Raw genomic sequence first — 16,246 nt, forward strand, 5'->3', positions numbered from 1 at the left:
ATGACCCTGACCTTGAGCAGTATCCTACCTTCACCAAGAATGATGCCACAATACAGAGATAAGATGATCAGCTTTAACAATTGGCTTAAACACTGGTGTCATTAAAAGGGGATCCAGTGTCTGTCTGCCTGGGATGACATGCTGGACAAGCCACGCTGCTTAAGGGACGGCTTGCACCTGTCACCCTGGGATTCGGATATTGGCAAAGGCTCTTGCCACCCCATAGTGCCTTTTTAGGCAAGGCTCAAATTCTAAACCTACCACCCTAGAACACAAAAAGGAAAAAAACTAAGGGTAATGCTGCTCAATGCCAGAAGTCTGAATCTCAAAATGCACGCACTCGAGGCCCTTCTCAGTATGGAGAACATCGATGTCTGTGCTGTGACAGAAACCTGGTTCAAGGCTCCTGAGAGCACCCCAGCACTATCAGGTTTTACCTCATATCATGCGTTCCGGCCCCAAAATCCGGACAATACCAAGAAAGGAGGGGGGGTATCCATATTCATCAAGGACACCCACACCTCAAGACTGGTTGCAACGCACGATGCATCGGAGACCATCCAGGTGCAATTAACCATAGGCAAGACTGTTCTGCAAATAGTAGCATGTTACAGGCCACCCTCACAAACTCAGGAACCTCACATGGCCTTCCTGAAAACACTAGAGGGGATAAATGTATCACCAAACACCATCATACTAGGTGACTTCAATTACCCTAATATAGACTGGGAACACTACTCAAGCCCAAACACCCTAGCCCAAAAGTTCCTGGAATTCATAAAATCAAATGCCATGGAACAACTAGTTACCATCCCCACAAGAGGAGATAACATACTTGACCTCATCATCACGAACATGGGAGCACAATGTTCAACACCGGAAGTATACCCCTCACTGGTGAGATCAGATCACAAACTAATCTCGCTGGAGGTCCTCATCCCACCCCCACCTGAAATAAAAAGACCACAGTAAAGAACTTCTCGAAGCCGACTTCACACTTCTAAAGACTAGTGTGGTCTCCTTTAAGGCCCCCGAGCCAGCGGAAAACAGTACACAAGCCGCTGAATCACTTACAAATGCCTTCTACCAGCACCTGCAGGACTGCATGGATAAGGCAATCCCAAGCAAAACAAAGACTCTTTGTACCAAAGGCAAGCGTCCAGTCTGGTGGACCCCAGCCATAAACAAACTCTACAACAAAAGGAGGAAGCTACTACAAGATAGAGCAAAATCCTTAAAAGGTAAGACACCCTTGATCACTATAAGTAAAAAACTAAGAGCTCTCATAAAATTATCCAAAGCAAATTTTGAGAGAAAAATAGCTAAAGACTCAAAAGACAATCATAAGGCCTTCTTTAGCTATGTTAGAAACCTGGGAGGAAACTCCCAGATATGCTCAGAACTAGTTCAAAATGATGTGAAGATTACTGATCCTACGGACATTGCCAACATACTGGCTGACAGGTTCAGTGCAAACTCCCCCTCCCCAAAAGGAGAGATATCTATACCAAATGATTGCAGCCCCCAAACATCTCCAAGCCCAAGTGAGAACTGCTCTCTCCAAAGCAAAAAGCACAGCATCCATGGGACCTGATGGTGTCCCCGGCTGTGTGCTCCACGAACTCAATGAGGAATTAAGCCCACAGCTAGGACAGCTGTTTAATCAAAGTCTTACCTCTGGATACGTACCCAGCGAGTGGCGCACTGCAACTGTGGTCCCACTTCACAAAGGCGGTGCCTCCACCGACCCTGGAAATTACCGGCCCATTAGCTTGACAAGCCTTATCTGCAAAGCCATGGAGAGGATCATAATGGACCTCATAAATAAAGACATAGGGAATTTGCAGACTTTGGATCCAACCCAGTTTGGCTTTGTCAAAGGCAGATCATGCCTTTTAAACTTGGTTGACTTTTTGAAACAGTCACCAAAGCCATTGATGAGGAAAGGCAGTCCATACAGCCTACCTCGATCTGGCGAAGGCCTTCGATACAATACCCCACTCGGGTATCATTGATAAACTCATCAGCTTAAATATTAACCCATACATCACAAGATGGGTTGCAAACTGGCTGAGTGACAGAACCCACAGGGTCAGAGTTGCTGGCGCCATGTCAGACTCAAAGCCTGTCACAAGTGGTGTCCCACAGGGCTCAGTCCTGGGCCCACTCTTGTTTGGCATCTACTTCTCCGAAGTACAAGCAAACACAGGAGGGTTATGGCTGACTAAGTTTGCAGATGACTGCAAACTGGGCGCCATAGTAGAAAACACATCTGACACAGATATCCTTCAGAAGGGTCTCACAGAAACGGATAACTGGTGCCAGAGCCATGGCCTAAAGTTAAATGCCAAAAAATGCATAGTCATACCCTTCGGGAAAAACAAGGTTACCCCTAGCTACCAAATATGTGGCAATCCACTGAGCACAGAAGAAGTTATCAGGGACCTGGGGACCCAGGTTGATAGTAGTCTGTCATTCGACACCCATGTAGCTAAAGTAGTTAGGAAGACCTTCTACATTGCCCACCTTATCATGAAGGGATTCTCATCTAGATCAAGGGAGGTCATTGTCTCCCTCTACTCATCACTCATCAGACCAATGATTGAGTACAATGCCCCATTCGGACTGTATCTGACCCGACACTTGCAGCAGCTGGAGAGGCCACAAAAGTTCCTCACCAAAAGGATAAAGGGTCTCAAAAATCTGTCCTATGCTGCCCGACTGAAAGAACTCCAGCTCTATTCAGTTGCTTACCGCTTGCTCAGAGGTGACCTTTGCCTAACATACAAGGCCATGTCAAACCCAGATTTGATGAATATGCTTCACCTCAAAAAATCTAGATCCATCAGAGCCACAAGGGCGGGAGACTTAAACCTCGACACGGCTATTAATAGGACGTGCTGGAGGGCTAGATTCATCACCCAAAGACTCCCTATGCTGTGGAACAAAATCCCGGTATATGTGAGGCAGAGCACCTCGCTGGCCTTGTTCAAGAGAAATCTTGACCAATGGATGGGAGATCGTAGATATACCCCAGGGATTACCTCAGTGTCACTGCTCGACAGAGGCACAGCAAAATAATGGGTATAGTTCCCCATACTAAAGGGGTGGCGTAAGCCACAAAACGATGGGCTAGGCTTGTAAATGCCCTCGGGCAGATAGCCTAGTATGAACGTATGAACCTATGAACCTATGAACCTATGGTGCCTTGAATGGAAAAAAAAATGACAGTGTTGAATCTTTAAGACACTGAAACATTCATACAAATGAGGTTTGGCTGGGCTCAGGAGGAATATGCCACCCCTGCTGTAGGAGGAACTAGTATTCTACAAAAACAAGGTAAAAAAGATCCATAAAGATGAGAGTGGACTACATTAAGCATAATTAAGAAATTATGTATTACTATTATGCAAGAAGCCCAGAATTTCTAGATAAAAGATATGCAGAAAGAGAGAAATTAGAGGAAAGAAAAATACTTGCACAACTGTCAAGTTTCAAATGCAAATTTGTATTCAGTACAACAGACCCAAGCAAAACATTACATAGATGAAGAAACTTTGTTCCACCTCTAAAAAGGAGCAACAGAGGAAGTGTGAAAATAAAGAACAAAATCCTTATATTTTTGAAAGGAATTGAAAAGAAATGAAGATGGGAGAAAAAGATCTGATATAGCAAACTATTTATGCAAAGCAGAAAATCAAACTAATCAATACAAAAAAGCTCAAAAGAATCTCAAAATATATTTGGAGAAATACAGGCAATGGTAACCAGATATGGAAAATTTCACAATATAGTAAATAACAAAAGGAGAATGTAGAACAGATGGAAAGGTGAAAGCTAAACTAATAGAAATTGAAGTTATGGAATACCTGCAAAGTGAAGAATTTGGTAAAAAAATAGGTTATTCACAGCCTGATGAAACATTAAGTCCCCAAATTAAGCGGAAAAAGGTGGTGCAGGTGACAGCTGAAGACTTATGGACATGGGAAAGAAAGATCTGATGTAGTGCAATATTTATGCAGAGGAGAAAGCAAAACTAATCAATAAATAGCAGCATCAAAAATATTTGAAAAGAAATACAGGAAAAGGCACCTGGATGAGAAAAAAAACTTTACAGTACAAAAAGAAAACAGAGGGGAAAGTAGAACATAGGATTAGTAATGGACCTATAGCCGATGTTCACACTGTTGGGTGGCTATCCCTGGTGAGGTATTCTGTACCACACACACACACACACAGCTAATTTAAAGTGTCTTATCTACCTCCTGCAGGCCTTTAAAATTTGACAGGAAACAGAATAACTGGAGAAAAGACACAAGGAGGATATGCAGGCTCTGCATAGCAAGCACACCAGCTGAGAATCATACTTCAGAACACCTTTCTGTGAGGCAACAATGCTATCCACAGCGTCTTTGCTAGCAGTACCTATACAATTGCCAAAGAAAATCTGCGGCTTCATATTCTTCTCTGAAAACAGAAAACAAAAGGGAGATTTCTATTTCAGTTTATTTTATTTGCTGATTAAACCTACAAAACAAATTCTTGTTCCACTGTTGTAGACACACTATCCAAATGGTCCATAAAGTCCTCTACCAACTTGAGCTATGTTATAGAACTGCATATCTGTTGCTAGACGTGCCATAGCTAAAAATGTTTTCCACCTCAAACTTGAATATTGTCTTCCTCTACTAACATTTCTGCTCCCAATTCTAAGCAACTTCAGACTACTGTAAACAAAATCTGCAGATACGCCCTTCTGGCAAATAATTCCACTCAATGCTGCCTTCTACAAAAGTTAAAGTGGCTCTCAGTAAGATCCTTCTTACCTGGTTCACTAATTTACAAAATCTTACACGATGGATACTGCCCTCCACTAAAGGGCTCCCTCCCATTACAGGAGCAAATTACTCCCTTAGAAATTTGCAGCCTGATAATATTTCCCTTCATACACCTCACTTTAAAACAACATTCGTCTTAAGAGCCTTTTCTATAATTGGGCATGCCATTTATATAATCTCCTTCTGACATCAGAGGCAAAAACACACAAATTCCAAAACAGTGCTTGCTGAGCAACTCCATAAAGACACAGCATGCCACTGTTTTATTAGTAATGGCCAACAAGACTGCCATGTCCTCCTTTGTTGTCTGAACAGATAGTGTAGCTGGACTATCCTGTCAATTATATTCCATCTTCCAACATTTCATGTGAAATCACGTATTTGGACACAGTCTATTATTTTATAGTTGTGCATTTCTCTTGTCTTCGTATTTATCTGTATGTATTTGTGTACAATTTGCATATCTTTCCTTAACAGTGGTAGTGAAACATTTTTGTACGATAAGGTGTTTGCCGAAGGGTGGGACTAAGGTTAGTGTGTACTCAGGGTACTGAGGGTGGGGCTTTGCAGGGGGTGGGAGAAGATGCAAGTGGTGTGGTGTAGGACACTGATTGTATATAATCCAGTCAAGGTAAAACATGATTACTTCAGGTCACCTTTGCCGAATGTAAACAGTCGGCTAGGAAACAATCTGCACCTTTGCCCCCCCCCCCCCCCCAAAGCATGTTGCAACAATACGAACATATGTATGTTCTATCATTGCAGAGGTAGAATACTTCTATATCAGGTGATGTAAGGAATAGAATGGCTCCAATGTAGTCCTGCATTCAGAATAAAAGCTAAGAATTTCAACAGAAAGGCATAAATCACAGTAATTAGCACTAGATTATGAAGGTAGTTCAGTTGCATCTTCATTAAGATTTAAACCTTTCAGGTAATTTACATTAGTATCAATTTGCTTGTAATGGTGAGCAACTTCTTCCTCTTTCTATAATTTCTAGTGAACTTGTTTTGTTGCATTTTCCAACTTCTGTCCTAAACTCCTACCTTTCTGAAAATGCAACTTGTTGGTTTAAACATAGAAGCTTTACCCATTTACTCTCTCTTATTTCCAAGATTAACTACACACCCACACAGGACCAATACTCACAAAAAACTTTTCCTACCATATCCTTTCAACACTCATGCTGCTATCCCCTCTCAACAGGGGAAGACTAAAATGGCTTCCTATTGAAATGTCAGTGCCAGCAAGCCAAAAAAAGACCAAAAATACACAATACAGAATTTCAAAAAAATCTCTTTAAACTTTTTTTGCAGGGGTGGCAAGTGCCCATGGTACCCCCCCCCCCCCAAAAAAAAAACACATATATACCAACTCCGTGATCACTTTACCTCAGACAAAAGGGAATATTCAGGGAAATGACATTTTGAACTTAATATATGCAAGTCCTTTCTTTCGACCAGTCTCAATATTTTGGGACTTGCTCTAGCAGTTCCCAACATTTCAAATTGTTAGTCTACATTTACTTTCATTTCACAAGGCTACATTATAGGTCACTTTTTTTTTATGCAAAATTGCCTTCATCTCTCCTCTTGCATGACGTACACTTTTTCAGTGCATACTGTATTCTAAAGCAGGAAGACAAATTTTACAATGCACAGTATTTATCCTACTGACAAAATTACAGTAAAACTGTATGTATCATTTCACTTGTCTGCAGTTATAGGTATTGCTTAATGCGTTTTTTGTAAAACATTTGCAGTATACCAGTTATGTAACATACATACTCATTTTTAATCAGTGGTCTACAAATTCAAGTGTTTAACCTATCTAAGCTTGCATAACATTCTGTTCTAGATCACTATTCTGGTTTAAAAAACTGCCTTTTTGCAAAAATGTCCCTTTGGTGTTCATATTGCTTTTAATATGGTACTGGTTTGCATATCTTGGTGAACGAGTGATGTCCATTTTATTGCTGCATACTTTTGTAGCACTCCCGCGAAATACTGTATACAACCACAACCTTATTATATATCTGGCACAGTTTTACTATTTTATTCTGTGAAGACTTTACTGGATAGGGTTGACATTTACCAATGATTATCGGCATTAAGAGTATTTACCAAGCATTACTGGCATTAAGAGTATATGGGGAAGATAATTTCATGACTTTTGAACTTTTACATCTGTGTTCACTTTACAAAAGGCTACTTTTATATTCAGTTTCCCTGACGCTGGAAAGCATTATGTTCCCATCTTGGAACAGGCCTTATGCGGTATTGTTCCAGTGGTCTTAATCACTTGTTAAATGTCATGCTTTAACTCTGATTCTGCATTACTTACTTGGATCTGTACGAGGGATAATTTGGAATTTAAATTCCTCTGACATTTCAGTAAATTTGTTTGTAAGTTTGGAGGGAAAGGCATTCATGAGAATACTAATTTAGGAGCCATTTTCCAACTCTTTGTATAAACTCAGAATTTGTTATTGGGGTGTGTGGAGTCAGTTTCCTGAAAATGTCAATTTTCATATTTTCTGCAGACTGTGCATGAGTGACTGACAAAACAATGGTTTGTTTACATCAAAACAAGGAGATGTTTTAGTTCTGTTCAAAACATCAGAATTTGTATCCTTTATTTTTTCAAGCCAGTCATGTACAATGTTAAAAATATTAACTTCATCTGCAGAGCCCAGCCAGTACATCATGAAACAGAATTACATCTTGGTTAGATTAATGTACCTCTCCTCCTTATAGGTATTGGATTACCTTAAGACTAACCCATCCTTCCCTGCACTTCCACGCACCAGTTACCCCCTGCTTCTACACAGAGTGCTGAGAAGTTCTGAAACCAGCACACAAAAGCAGTTGCAATTAATTGTACTGCTTTTAAATCGGTCAGAATTCAGGGAACTCAAGAGCTGCATGAAATGACTGCCTTTAAACTTAACTCAGCAGGGCAGTCTGGCAGATTACAAGAACAATTTTACAAGTAATGACATTATAAATGTACTGCCAATTATAAGAAAATTAAATTCATACAACCAGAGGTAGAATTTTGTATTAAAGAAACAGATTTTCTGCATTTGATGGCCATAATCCCAGTTTTTCTGTTAAAATCAAGAGTTTGAAGTGTAGTTAAGAGACCCTTGAAAGAATGCAGAATGAAGGCACTTATAGCCATGTAGAATTCAATTTTCTCTTTGGATGGTAATAGACATAACATGTTATTAACTTCTGCATTATATAAACAGAATGACTGGCTGACTTCAAATCTCTTAGAGACTGGTGGAGATGAAGGCAATATCAGATTGTTCTGATATTTGCACTTTATATTCATCTTTGAATACTTAAGTAGAGTCTGACAGATTTTAGATGAACTGCTATGGTTTTTTGAGGAACCTGCACCTGTCAAACCCCTTCTGAGCAGAAATATATGCCTTATGTAAACAAAGAATGTGTATTTATAGAGTTTACTTCATCCCAGAAAGATCAGCTGTTAACCTAAACATGAAACCATCTTTACCTTCCAGATTTGTGATAAGTATCTGTCCATTACAAAAGATTTTAACACTTAAGATAAAATGTGTGTATGCATAACTATGTACTCATACTCAAACACATATTATAAATTATGCACAAAGTTACCAAAGCTATGGCTGAACATTCATTTTAACTGGAAAATGTTCAAGCCAAACTGATCACATGTTTTGTTCATTAAAAGGGTTGTGCATGTAGAACAGGAGTTTTCTCAAATTTCTGAGCCCAATTTAAGCCTGAGACAGCAGTTGTAGATAGGTTGTGTGTGATGACTAGATCTTAACCTTGTACAAGACTCATGTTAAAGCCCATTACAGGTTTCAGAGGAAGGGACTTGGATGCAATAGACTGCTTAGCTGTCAGATAAATGGCTATTCAATAACCAAATATAGATTTATACAACAATTCGTTACTATTCAAAAACGAGCATGCGGATTGCTCAATTTACAATAGGCACACTGGTTGCTAACGGGGATTGTTTTCTCCATCACTTCTCCTGCACTGATATACTGTGCAAGCATAGGAATAAATCCCATACACACACGCAGTACATTAGTAGAGTATAGACAATGAAGATGACAGAAGTGCCCTCATACCGTTCAATAATGAGATTGTAATTTCTTAAATGTTACTGTATAAAAGCAACAAAGCAACAATCCACTCCTGTGGATATCAGGATTTAACTATGGCTGGCTTTGTTTAATCACTCTGGCTATAAAACAAATACAAAAAAATCTGAAATTGAAGAGTTTCACAATATACATAAAGAGTAGCAGTAATTTCATGACAACTTGCTTCAGCTTTGTGCTGGCTGTGGTGACTGTTCTTTTACCTGAAATAAAGGAATTTTGCCGAGTTTTCTTGCTACTCTCGCTTGTTTATGTCAAGATACACCTGGCATAGAGGGCTGTTGTGATGGTTATTGAAGTTTCTCAATCTCACCCAGTCCCTATTTTTGTTTTATGAGGTTTTTAATGCAATTTATAAGCCAGAGTCACTTTATGCTCTTAGTCTTGTGTGTGGTGGAAATATGCCTCACATAGCAAATAAAGCACCATTAAAAGGCTTTTACATGTTGTACAGAGGTGCAAAGTCTGGAGATTTTAGACTGTCATTTAAACTACATAGTTTACATTCCGGGAAAGACAGGTCAATGATTATTTGTTGAAGGGCTTGGTAATTTTAAAGGACCATGTGGAGATAAGACAATGGTTACTAAGGCTATTTGGTATCATCAGTAAGCCTATTTGTTAAAGTGTGTATACTAGAACAATGATGGATAGTAGCAGTCAGGAGGCCTAAGATTGTGCAATTCCCTGACTGGTGCTTGCACCTAGTGGGGAATTTAATTAGCTTAGAACTGAAATTGTTCAAAATGGTATGCAACTGCTTTGCTTATATGCCTATGGCAAAGTCTTCCTGTGGGAGAAATTTCCATTAAGGTAGAGCTGGGAGGATAACAAACAAAGGTATTTTTGATAGGGAAAAAAAGGCTATTTGGTATCATCAGTAAGCCTATTTGTTAAAGTGTGTATACTAGAACAATGATGGATAGTAGCAGTCAGGAGACCTAAGATTGTGCAATTCCCTGACTGGTGCTTGCACCTAGTGGGGAATTTAATTAGCTTAGAACTGAAATTGTTCAAAATGGTATGCAACTACTTTGCTTATATGCCTATGACAAAGTCTTCCTGTGGGAGAAATTTCCATTAAGGTAGAGCTGGGAGGATAACAAACAAAGGTATTTTTGATAAGGAACAAAAAAGTTTGCTTTTTAGCATGTTGGGTGCTTTTGTCATCATTTGGTTGTCATTTGTTGATTTTAACCTACCTAGGGAATGTTTTCTTTGACCAAGAACAAGATTTCCTCCCAGTCTGTTATCCAAGAGAATTGTGTAGTTATCCTGGATGAACATAAAGGGGCAGTAGTTATCTTTAAGCCACATTTCTATTATAGCTACTGAGTACTTTCAGTGTTTAGGAAAGTTTCTGATGTGGCACATTTAACACTAAGGACTCATGCAAAGTATTTTTATATCAAAATGTTTTGGCCTGTCCTAGAACATGTAGCAATATGCAGTAAGCAATGGGCTTTTTACTGGGGTACAAGGTGGATGGCTAGGTAGATGCAATGGTCCTGGGTTGGAATGGATATCACCGATTTAAATTTGTCTTAGTAATATGGAGTAAAGATTAAGCAGGAATTTCTTTATGACTAAGGAGACGTTTGAATTTTGAATTGCATAAGTTTAAAAAGGATCCATTTATGGGAGATGCAGGTTAGAAGTCTGCAGTATTGATGATGGAAGGATACGTGTATGTATAGTTTATATTCTGTGCTATAATAAGTGTTAGGAGGATGGGGGGGGCTGTTAGTAACTTGTGCAGAGTTAAAGAGAAAAGGGTTTGCTAAAGGCAGTGCTGAAATTCTGTGTGGGGTTGCTTATGTATTACTCAAGTTTTGTAGTCAGTGTGTTTGACAAAGGATGGTGGGGGGGGGTTAAACTGAGACAGCAGGTTATTGGTTGTGTGAGATGAATTGTGCCACACAACCAATAACTTTGCAAAACTATCAAGAAGGGTGGGATTTAACCAAGCATAAATTTAAATTTAAATTTAATGATGCAGTCAGTGGTGAGATCAGGGGTGCAGGGCTGGGAGCAACGTGATGCTACTCAGCACAGTCAAACAAAGAGAGGAGATGCACAACCAAGAGTGCATTTCATTTGCCATTTAAAAAAAAAAAACTATTGCTTCATGTTTCTTTCCGAAAACAGCTCTCTAAAGAGGGACAGAATGGAGAAATGTTCACTGTTAGGATGGCATTTTTGTTGTTGCTGAATTGAAGAGATCCCTGTTGTTCTGTAAAGAACTGCTCAAGGTAACAGTAAGCATTCAGGCTAGTCAGTTACTCATGTCCTAAGGGCAAAATAACATGCTATTTTACACAAATAGACTTTTGTATGGCATCCAGCAGAAATTTTCCTTTTAATAGTTGCTGGACAAGGATCACCTCTATATTAACTGATCTTGTAGAAGATTCTGGGAAAGGAGGGCCACTAACATTATGATGCAACAATGTTAGAATTTCTGGTCATCACCAAATCATGGATCAAGGTCAGGTGACAAGTTAAAAATATCACTTTCTAAACTACCCTTACCCATTTAATGTGAGTCCAGAGAAAAGGGCTGGTGACAGTACACTATTGGCCAAGAACAATCTACTCCCACAATCAAAACTTCACTAGTAATGATCATAATTCTAACTTTCTAATTTCTTTCAATCCCAGAAATAAATCCCAATCCAAATTGTAGCTTACCTCCCACCTCCAACACTAAATTCACCTCCTTGTTGGCAAACATCCTGTATGTTTGATCTGCTTTCAACACAAATGACTTCAGCATCAACTTACTTAACTCCAAAACCTTCTGAGAAACCTTGAGTTTCTTCAACTCCTTCCAGACTGATGAAGACTAAAACCATCCTCCATGTCCTAGCACTCCTTAAGAATTCCTCCTGCATTCAGAATATTTCAGTCCTACCCCAAACAGTGACCACTGCAGCAAGACCTACTCCTCCACTCTCCAAAATACCCCAAATTACAGTCCAGAGACAACCCGAATAAAAGCATCCAAAGCCTTCAAACAATTCTCAATACTCCTGTGACATCCTCCTTGCCATAAATGAGCTCAGTGATCACCAATGCCCCTGGAATATTCCTACTCAAACTCCAAAACGACTTCTTCCCACTCCTTAGGCTCTATAGTGCGTCTTCAAATTAGTTAACTAAAGGTTAAACACAAAGAATGGGCCACTTGGAAAAGCTACCTAATTTTATAAAACCAAGCACACATTAAACCTCTGATTTTCCAAAAAGTAAATGAAATGAGGCAACACAAGTACAATGACTTGACCATCACTCAATACTCCACGTACTACAAAAGTGAATAGTCTAGTCAATAACATAACAGGTCAGTCTTCAAAGAGCTACTACACACCATCACTCCATCTTCATGGATCCTCATCCCTGAAGTGGATCTTCTAGAACTCCAATCTCCCATCTTAACCACTGATTCTCACTTTTTTTACTTAGATGCTGTCAGGAGAGGACATAGCAAAAATCCTTAATATTGCCTCAGATCCTCCTAGTTCATGTTTGTTGGAAAGACCATTTTTGCTCAAACTTCTCTTCAATGCATGCCTCATTAGAAGAATCATGACACATATATATATATATATATATATATATATATATATATATATATATATATATATATATATATATGTGTGTGTACATCTGCAATGCCTAGCCCAAGATGCACAAACCTCACATCTGTTAATGACTTCAGATATAAATTCTCAACATCTGAAAAAATTGTTTACACTCAACTCACTCAGTATCTAAATGCATATAAAATACTATAATTCCACCAATATGGCTTGTGTGCAGTCTGAAGCATGAATAATTTATACTCTTACAGATGCCACCATTAGTAAGTGTCACTTAAATATCTTGGTCTTTGCATAGTTTCATCATTCATGCTTCTACCTACTTAGACCATGCAAGGAAAAATAATACTCTAATTTTCAAGCCTACAAATTTCCCCTTTCTCAAAAGCTTCCAAAATGTCCACAGAAACAGAATAAAATGCCAGTTGCAATCCGTGCTCTACCCCCAAGTAAATTCAAATAATCTTACAGAATATTGGTAAGGGACAGTTCACATGAACACTTTATAAACAGGGTGTGTCCTACAGAATAAACAGCCATAGTTGGGTAACTAAGTTCCCTCTTAATGTGTGGAATTGGTCACAAGTCTTCACTATGGTTTACCAAACTCATTCATAAAGGTCCTTTGCATTCAACATGGTTCTACACCTCCACAACCATACCACATAAAGTGGTTCCAACTCCACCACAACTATACCACTTAAAGGAGAAAAAAGACTCCATACCATTTCCTTTATACATTAAGCAGGCCTCATACAAATGTACACAGCTTGCAGATTCTTCTTTATGCAGATATGTCATATATAGATCTGTTCCCTTATCCTCCCTTATCTCAAATCTCCTTCAGACAGCTCCGTCTATTCTTTATCACTGGCTTGCCCAGCATAAACTTCAGAACACAAAGAAAATTCATTTTGTTCTGAACAATCCAAACGGAGCGCACATTTGAATGTGCTAAATCTATGAAAAACAATACATACTACTAGTACTTAGAGTCATGATTAGACCCTTCACTTAACATTTACTAAACAAGTGGCCAAAGCCAAAAATCAAACTATTCTAAACCAAAATTTCTTAATTTATTGCCCAGAGTAGGAATACAATAGTCAAAGGTCTTTCCATAATTGGAATATACCCACTCCTTATTAGCACCCAGCTCCAAAAACACAACTTCAGTCCATCACATTTTAAATGTTTGTAAATTACAAAGACGATGTACCCCTTGCAGTCACAGTAAAAATATTTAGTCAATTCAAAGCTATTAAATTGAGTAAAAATAGACCACTCATATAATGGAAATTCAGATTTTTCATTTAAATCTGAATGCCACAGCCTTTTCAGTTAAATTTTCAAAACAAAATCCATGAAGTACAAGCCAACTGTGCATTATTTGTGTACAAAATTGTCTTTGTCCATCAGGGTTGGATTTTTGGACATCTTGTTTATCAAGGTGTTTGTATTACAGCTGTGCCAGAAGATGAAGGGTTCTGGCTCATCCTAATTTAATCATGATCATGTATTTTTTTTCTTTTGCTTAATAGTTCTATTTCTAAAAGCCAGAAGCATTTTTTTCTACAACTATAATTATTTAACTCATAACCTAATTTCAAGCTTTCCACTTTTAACCTTATCAATACCCGACATGTTTTTAATAGTCCTATAGGGTAAGCAAGCTAGTTTTTTTCTTCTATTCATATATAGCAAAAGTTTGTAATAAATTCTTATTGAAAATAATGATTTGTTTATGCCTTTAATAATGGACTTTAATATATTCTATGAACCAATAGATTCTTAAATTCTATTTTTGGTAGAAAACAATTAACTTTTCGATTTTTTTTCCAAAGGTCATTGAAATGAGTGATCACTGAAAAGGTTGTGTAATGAATCAGATAAATAAGGAATCTATCGAAAATGTACATCACAAATGTATACTTTCACCCTATGGACTAACAACTGAATGTTTATATTTGAGGAACCTGAGTTTTATGATTGTAACCAAATTGAGATACTTAATTCACATTTTTTCTAAGAGGTCTCAGTTATATAAACTGAGGTTTGTATTACGAGATCTGTAATGAAAACAATTGCTAATCTGATATTGTATCCTTTTTTCCCCATTGGAGATAATCATAATATTCCATGTATTCTTGGAGAAAAAACCCTCCAAAATAATCTACTCCAAATTATCTTTATTCTATTGTACCATTTGTACTGTAGAGGCAATAGGTAATTGTGAATAAAAAAGACTAGTAAGGATATACCTTCAATTTAAATGATATTTACCATAAAAGATAGTTTAAAAACAAGTCACAGGTACCAAACCTAAGTCCCAAACAGCAGAATATCCAGAAGAAGCAGAGAACTCAATTGTTCATAGTTTATTTAAAAAAACAGAATGTAAAAGCACAAAGCTTTCGAGTTGCATCGACTGTTTCTCAATGCAGATAAACATTCACTACACTCAACATTTATATCACAGAACCAGCTAATTAATTACATCATTAATTGCAATTAATTAGTAAAAGACCAGCCCTAAAAAAATTTTAAAACTGACATTTCACTTTGTTTTTTGACTATTACTTAAAATAGAAAAACAATAAAACATTATAAATAACACTTAGGTTTAACAGTATTCCTTGAATTTAAATCTGCAGGCTTATATGCTCTAAGATAACTTATCCAGTTATACTCTTCAGCTTCAGTTCTTGGCACAATACTACCCCCTCCCACTCATTTACTAACCATTTGTATCACTCTTAAAATGATGCTCATCTCCACATTCCATAACATGGTTACTTAAGGCATTGGTTCCAACCTCCCTTCTCATTTCAGATAAATGGGAGGCTATTCTCTCCTTTAGCTTTTGATTCTTTTGACCTATATAAAAATTATTACATGCAACACAATTGGCAATATACACTAGATTCAGTGGTGCATGTTGCAAAGGTATTAAAATAAAATATCTTACCAATAAAAGGGTGAATAAAAGAAATGTCAGAATTTATATATAAACAAGGAACCGTACCTCTGGTAATAACTACTATAATTGGCGCTAATATTACTTGTCACCATATCCTTATAGCAAACATTTCTGTTTTAAATTCCTTTCCTTTTTAAAAAAGTGAATGAAGGTCCTTCTATTTGCTTCAGTTTCAAGATATGAAGTCAATATAGACCAATTATTTTGTAATAATGGATTTGATCATACTAGTATATCTATTATACTTGGTGATTTATCTGACCATCCTGACTGGCTTTTTGTCTCACTACCATTTTATCAGAGAAATATGTTTTCCCTATAGTTGCATGCTCACTTATAATAGTATTTGCATTGTGTCATACCATAGCACTAGGATATCCCCTAGATTCAAATTCCATAGACATATTCAGCTTGGACAAAAATGTTTCATTTTATATCAAGTCTCCTATCCCTAACAAATTGGCTCAACACTATTAAATATATGTTTCAGATGTATACTAGTATAGTGTAAAAATGTAGCTGTATGTACAGTCTTCTTATGAATGGTAGTATCAATTGACTGTCCATCCTTTTCTAAGGTAATATCGAGAAACTCAATTTTAGTATAAGAAAACTAAATAAAGTCAGAAAATCAGTAGTAGCCTGTAAATAATCAAC

This window comes from Protopterus annectens, chromosome 9.part0, assembly GCF_019279795.1.
Source record: "Protopterus annectens isolate FY-2018-M chromosome 9.part0, PAN1.0, whole genome shotgun sequence".
In the NCBI taxonomy this organism is placed as follows: domain Eukaryota; kingdom Metazoa; phylum Chordata; order Ceratodontiformes; family Protopteridae; genus Protopterus; species Protopterus annectens.